Source organism: Oratosquilla oratoria, chromosome 1 (assembly GCF_046742065.1).
Source record: "Oratosquilla oratoria isolate Oo_2021 chromosome 1, ASM4674206v1, whole genome shotgun sequence".
NCBI lineage: Eukaryota > Metazoa > Arthropoda > Malacostraca > Stomatopoda > Squillidae > Oratosquilla > Oratosquilla oratoria.
In genome coordinates, this window is record NC_134777.1 from 69,723,601 (window position 1) to 69,731,100 (window position 7,500).

A 7,500-nucleotide genomic window follows, 5' to 3' on the forward strand; every position below is an offset into this window, starting at 1 on the left:
CACGTTGCATCTGTGGCTGTGTCGGACTGCTGTGATGTGTTAGGTGTTAACAGAGATGTTTTGTGGTGTTAGGTCTTAGTGAAGTGCTGTGTTGTGATGTAACACTGTTCTTGTGTGTCTTGTGCTGTAACATTGTAGAGTGGTGTTAGATTGTATCACCGTGTTAGAGCGTGGTGTTATGTATGGGAGCTATGATGTGTCGTGATGTCAGGGCACAGCACCGTCATGCTCAACACCACTGACCTACTGTGTCTTTGTTTTGTTTTAGCACTGTGTTATGATGTTACATCATAACACCGTATTTTCTGTAACACTGTTTGTGTGTTGTGATGTGATGATAAGAGGCATACGGTAGGCCGTGGTTTTAAGACTTTATCACGGCTCTCTCGTGGCCCTGTGTTAGCGTGTGATAAACATCTGTACTGTAGTGTTACAATTTGGCATATCACTGTGTTAAGTCTTTGCTCGAGTAGTGTACTAAGGGATGGAGCGAGATTGTAACACCGTGTTGTGATAGGGTGCTGTGTTGGATCTCGCCATAGTGGCATTAATCAATGGAACTCATACTATGATTGCCACATATAGCTATGAGGCACTTATGAGGCACTCATACTAGCTATGCGACCGATTGTGCCACATAAGATATTTGTGATTACCAGAGGACGGTGGCAGAGGAGGAGGAAGAGGAAGTGAAGAAGATGAACAAGAAACGGGAAGAAGAGGAGGTAAAAGGGGAGATCGTGATGACGAGGAAGAGGAAGACTTACAGGAAGAGTATGAAAAGGAAGATGAGGTGAAGGATGAAGAAAAGGACGAGTAAGAGGAAGAGGAGGAGGAGGGCGAGGAGGAAGAGGAGTAGGAGGAGGAGATATGGTGACTTACAGTACTCGTCTCATTCTCCAAGTTTTTGGCTTCGACAGGCTCCCTAAAAATCCAGTTTGGCTGTTTGTGTTACAACAAGGCCTGCCTGCCTGCCTGCCTGCCTGCCAGCCTGCTTACCTGCCTGCCTGCCCGTTCAACAAATTAATCGTCAAACCTAGTATATCATTTCCTTTCATCATATTATCTTTCCTTACCCCTTCTCTCACTCTTCCCTCCTCTCTCTTTTTTCTCCCATCTCCCTTGATCTCTTTCCAAATTTTTGGCAGTTTATGCCTTTTTTCCATCTGTGACTGCTTCCTTTGTTTCCTCTACATGTCTTTTTCTCATTATCCCCCTTTCTGTCTCTATTGTCTGCCTACCCTAGCATCTCACTAATTCCCTCCTTCAGCCACACTCTTTTACACACACACACACACACTCACACAAATACACACACTTACACTCACACACACAATTACACACACACACACACACACACTCACACAAATGCACACACACACAAATACACACACATACACTCACACAAATACACACACACTCTCACACATTCACACACACACATGCGGCCCGTCATTCTGTGGTACTGAGATTGCAACAGTTATTGTTCCTTTTGAGCAAGTGGAGACGTTCTTTTAAGTGTTCAGAGAAAGATGTATAGCCTTGTACAATGATGTACTACTGTCTGCCTAGTGTACTCGGCGTTCAGCAATGTGTGCGCGTGCGTGTGCGTGCATGTTACCTTCAAAATCAAAAACACCTCTTTCCAAAAGGAATGGCTATACACCTATACACGGGTGTGTGTGTGTGTGTGTGTGTTTTCAGTCTACAGCTAATCTGTCACCACCTGAATCACCACTGGTGCATTCATTCAGCACAAGCGAGAGAGACAAGGATAGAAAAGGAGAAAGAGAGAGAGAGAGAGAGAGAGAGAGAGAGAGAGAGAGAGAGAGAGAGAGAGAGAGAGAGAACGGTGGATCGAATATCCTGGCCATAATACTGTACATGCACACATACACATATACATGTACATAATGTATATGCATAAACTCTTACCCTAGACCATTCTCTAGTCAATTCCAATTGAGTTCTATGCCATTCCGGCATCCCTACCTTCAAATTATTACCCCATTCAACCCCCATTCCATCAGTCTCCATCCCATGCCAACCAGCTATTCTTCTATCACTACTAAATCCACTAATTCTGTACATGCTGTACTAATACTGTACATGCACACATATACATGTACATAATGTATATGCATAAACTCTTACCCTAGACCATTCTCTAGTCAATTCCAATTGAGTTCTATGCCATTCCGGCATCCCTACCTTCAAATTATTACCCCATTCAACCCCCATTCCATCAGTCTCCATCCCATGCCAACCAGCTATTCTTCTATCACTACTAAATCCACTAATTCTTTCTTCTCCGTCTCCATCTCTGACACCTTCCGTCTCCTCCTCTTCCCCACCTCCGCCTGTCCCTCAACTCCCTGCCCTCCACTTCGGGTTGTCCTTGCCCTTGAGGACGGAGGCAGGGCGGGGTGGGGCGGGGCGGAACGGGGCGGGGCTGCGTGCCAACGCCGGTGCCAAAACTCAGCCGCCTGGCACCCTCCTGGCACTCCTCGGCTGGCGGACGATGCCGCATCGCCCCTCGGATTATTTACAACGAAAGAGCTTGTGGTTCGTGTCCTTCTGGCGAGGTGATGTGGTCTCAAGTATTTTTTATTCTGGTTAACGTCAGCCGATTTTTTTTAGCTATAGGGTGCACTGAGAGGGAGAGAGAGAGAGAGAGAGAGAATTATTTTTCATTAACACACCCTAAGTACACTCATCCACGCATCCATATCTATAAGCAAAGCCTGGGCTGTTAGTGAACCCTTGACCAAAAACAAAACAACCATCCTATAACCTCTCCCCTGACACGTCGAGTACCTGCATGTCTTGAAGAGACTTGTCTAGCATAACAAGGTCTTCCCCAAGACTCAGCGACAAGCAGAGAGAGCGTGCAAGTTCGCGGCGAGGAGTAATGCAGGTCTTGAAAGAGCTCAAGAGCTTTAAGCGGGGGTGAGTGATCTCTCCTTGATTGGCTGAAATGTTCGTTCAAGTGCATTTCACTGTAAATGTCAAAAATGCCACATAAATGTTAAATCTATCATGAAGATGTGGTCAGGACGTGAAGATCCTCTATGCTGCATACCAGCATATCAGAATGCATTACTTGCTGACCTGCCGGTCTGTCGTTTTGTTAGCATGGTCGCACATACACACGTGTCTGTTTAACTATGTACGTACGTATATATGTATTTTATGTATGTAGGTATACATGTCGATCTGTATGATTTTAACAAATACTCATAACAATTTACATAATCGAAAGTGATCCATACATACAAGAGGTCCTTTCCACCATATGAGGGGGTGGCCAAATTAACCAAACTTAAGATTACTTACGAGAGTTCATAATTTCAAAACCTCTCGAAATGGAGACCTTTTGGTCCATAACGAAGTCAGATACATAAACAGATAAATGGAAATTAAATAATAAGCACATACAATAATAAATACACCAATGAAATAATAAATGAATATTAATAACAAGAATAAGTTTATTCCATTTACTGCCTCCCTACCTAACTACCTGTCTCCATGTTTTGCCCTATTTTGCCAATGTCCATCTTCTCGATCGTACTTTTAAGATAACCTTACGCCAGCCCTGGTCAACACTTTCTGAACCTTACAAAGTAGAATTCACCTTCTTCACTATGAAATTTGAGTTATTTTCATAGCTATAGTTGCTGGGGGTGGAGAGAGAGAGAGAGAGAGAGAGAGAGAGAGAGAGAGAGAGAGAGAGAGAGAGAGAGAGAGGGAGAGGAAATCAAGTAAATAGTAATAAAAAATTATCATTTTAAACAGGTACCCTAACTCATTTAACAGACGATAAATTAATAACAAATAATAATGAGTAATATAATAATATAAATAATAATAATAATAATGATATTGACAATAATCATAGCAATACTAACAATAATAATGTTACTAATAAAAAATAATAATAGTAACAATAATGAAAATAATAAAAAATAAGTGATAATAATTATAATAACAATAACAATAATAATAATGAAAATAACAATAATGATGATGAAAATAATAATAACAATAATAATAATAATAGTAATAATAATTCCCCTTTCCTTCCCCCGCCCCCTACCTCCTGGAGATTTGCTGACAAGCAGCGGTCGACAAATTGTGCCTCCGACCACAGCCTGGCGCCAACATGCCGGCGCCGGTTATGGGGATGAAGAAGGAGCGCCGTCTTCGTCGTCGCCAACTCGTTGACCAGAGTCGTCAAGACTTCGAAAGTAGTCAAATCAATACAAGAATCAGGGCTATACATCGAGAGAATTTGCACATTAAGCATTTTCTCTCTGTATGTAAGCACCGACTATACCCATTACACAATTCAACATGAGCGAGCTCTCGTTCGGGAGAGCGATAGCTGTCGACCACAATTCTAGCACGTGATCCTAGACAATGGTAATTTATATTCATATTATTCTCGCCACATGGGAGTAATAGAGGGTGGGATGCGAGTCAGCACATATATATATATATATATATATATATATATATATATATGCGAGTCAGCGCATATATATATATATATATATATATATATATATATATATATTGCAGAAACCACAGGGAAATTAAAGTCGGAATACTGAACGTTTTCGTCTATTACGACATCCTCAGAGTACAAGAAAGAAAAAATAGAACACAATATTTATACAGAAGTAAGAAAACTGGGAGAGGTTATAGTCACATAAAACCTTCGGACATTATACATACATACACATTCAATTACACATAGAAATGTTAATGGTAATAATAATAAAAGTATGTATGTATAATGTCCGAAGGTTTTATGTGACAATAACCTCTCCCAGTTTTCTTACTTCTGTATAAATATTGTGTTCTATTTTTTCTTTCTTGTACTCTGAGGATGTCGTAATAGACGGAAACGTTCAGTATTCCGACATTAAATTTCCTGTGGTTTCTGCAATATTTTTTCGTCACGCGTTATTGTGATTATTTTTGCAATATATATATATATATATATATATATATACAATACATATATACAATATATATATATATACAATACACACACACACACACACATATATATATATATATATATGTATATACAGTACAAGAAGAAGCTGAAGGAGGAGTGGGAGGGAGTGAAGGATAGAGTAGAGCTGGGTGTGGAGGAGGAATGGGGATGGTTCAAGGAGGGAGTCACAAAGTGTGCAAGGATGGTGTGTGGAACAAGAAGGACAGGAGGAAATAGAAGGAAGGGTAGTGAATGGTGGGATGAGGAAACAAAGAAGGTTGTAGAAGAGAAGAAGCGAGCTTTCAATGATTGGTTACAAAATAGGACGAGGGAGTCATATGAGAGGTACAAAGAAAAGAAAAGAGAAGTAAAGCAAAAGGTAAAGGAGGCAAAGAGGAGAGCAGATGTGAAGTGGGGTAAGAGTATGACAGAAAATTTTGAAAGTAATAAAAAGATGTTTTGGAAAGAAATTAAGAGAGGAAGAGGAGGCGAATCAAGTAGAGAAGAAAAGGTAAAAGGTGCAGATGGAGAGATGATAATGGAAGAGAAGGCAGTAAGGGGAAGATGGGCAGAATATTTTAGGGAGTTGCTAAATGTGAAGGAGGATAGGGATGGAAAGATAGTTGCAGTGGGAAATGCTAAGAAAATGAGAGTGATGAGTGAGGAAAATGGAGGAGAAATAAGGAAGGATGAAGTGAAGGCAGTTGTTATGATGATGAAAGCAGGTAAGGCACCTGGTCTGGATGGATGCCATGCAGAATGTCTAAAAAAAGGAGGTACAGTGATGGTGGACTGGCTGGTGAGGTTATTTAATGTTTGCTGGAGAGAGGGTAGAGTACCGGAGGACTGGAGGAGTGCCTGTATAGTTCCACTTTACAAGGGAAAAGGGGACAAGTGTGAATGTAATAGTTTCAGAGGGATTAGCTTGTTAAGTGTAGTTGGGAAGGCTTATGGGAGGATCTTGATTGAGAGGATTAGGAGAGGAACAGAGGGAGTAATTGGTGAGGAACAGTGTGGATTTAGGACGGGTAGAGGTTGTGTAGATCAGATTTTTGTGGTAAGACAAATATGTGAGAAAGCTATAGGAAAGGGGAAGGATGTTTTTGGGCTTTTATGGATCTGGAAAAGGCTTACGATAGGGTAGACAAAAAGTTCACTGTGGGAGGTTATGCAGATATATGGGATAGGAGGAAAGCTTCTAGGAGCTGTCAAGAGTTTTTATGAGAGTAGTAGAGCATGCGTCAGGATTAGAAATGGAGAGAGTGAGTGGTTCGAGGTAAAGGTGGGACTTCGTCAAGGCTGCTTTATGTCGCCCTGGCTGTTCAACGTATACATGGATGGGGTAATGCGAGAGGTAAATGCAAGGGTAGTGGGTCAGGGATTGGAGATGGTTAAAGAAAATGGGAGGTGAGCCAGCTGTTGTTTGCGGACGACACTGCGCTTGTGGCAGGATCGGAGGAGGGATTGAGGAAGTTGGTGACAGAGTTTGGGAGAGTATGTGATACAAGAAAGCTAAAGATAAATGTGGGTAAAAGTAAGGGGATGAGATGTACAAGGGGTGAAAGTGGCAGTAGACTGGAAGTGAGCATTAAGGGAGAGCGACTGGAGGAAGTGGATAGTTTTAGATACTTGGGTGCAAATGTGGCAGGAAAAGGTGGAGTGAAGGTGGAGGTAGAATGTAGATTGAGAGAAGCGAGTAAATGCCTTGGTGGATTAAAAAGTGTAATGAGGAATAGACATTTGGGAATGGATGCTAAGAGGAGACTGTATGAAGGAGTGATTGTGCCAACAGCACTGTATGGGGCAGAAACATGGAAAATAAGAGAGGAAGAGAGAAGGAGTTTGAATGTGTTTGAGATGAGGTGTCTGAGAAGTATGATGGGGGTTACTAGGCTAGATAGAGTGAGAAATGAGGAGGTGAGGAGGAGAACAGGGGTGGAAAGGAAGTTGGGAGATAGGGTTGATGAAAGTGTATTAGGATGGTTTGGACACATGGAAAGAATGAGTGAAGAAAGACTAGTAAAAGAGGTATGGGAGGCAGATGTGGAGGGAGTGAACATGAGGGGACGTCCTAGGATGAGGTGGATGGATGGGGTGAAGGGGGCTTTGGGGAAGAGGGGAATGTCTGTTGAGGAAGGACGGGAGAGGACAGAAGATAGGGGTGAATGGAGAATGGTTGTGTATGGATGATGTTGTGATGCATGAGGTGGAATGGGCGAGGGGATGGGGGGTGAGGTAGTATGTGTGAGCAAAATTTGACGCAGCCCAAAGGGATTTCTCCCCGTCTTCTCCTTTTTTGCATGGGGGGACGGAGAGGGGGGGTCGCCGATTTAATGAAGCGGCCTTGCTGTGGATGTGCTGTGTCTTGCGGCACTGCTTCTGACCCAGGGCATTGGACAAGGTGCAGGGATGACCCGTCATCCAGGAGGTGCTAAGATAAGACGGAGGATGGAGTGTATTCAGGGATAGAATGGGTGGGAATGATTTTATGC

The 7,500-nt window shown here is 42.3% G+C and overlaps 2 protein-coding genes across 2 annotated transcripts in view; one reads left to right on the top strand and one right to left on the bottom strand.

The window, feature by feature from the left end:
• The window catches only part of LOC143035819 (arginine kinase Scy s 2), an 84,734-nt gene that overhangs the window by 54,618 nt on the left and 22,616 nt on the right, over positions 1-7,500 (bottom strand). The gene's annotated exons all lie outside the window — the stretch shown is intronic.
• LOC143035859 (uncharacterized) overlaps positions 1-7,500 on the top strand; it is a 125,056-nt gene that overhangs the window by 30 nt on the left and 117,526 nt on the right. The window contains exon 1 of the mRNA XM_076203166.1: positions 1-43. This exon is cut by the window's left edge and continues 30 nt beyond it. The gene's annotated coding sequence lies outside the window, so the exon portion shown is untranslated. The remainder of the gene's footprint in view (positions 44-7,500) is intronic.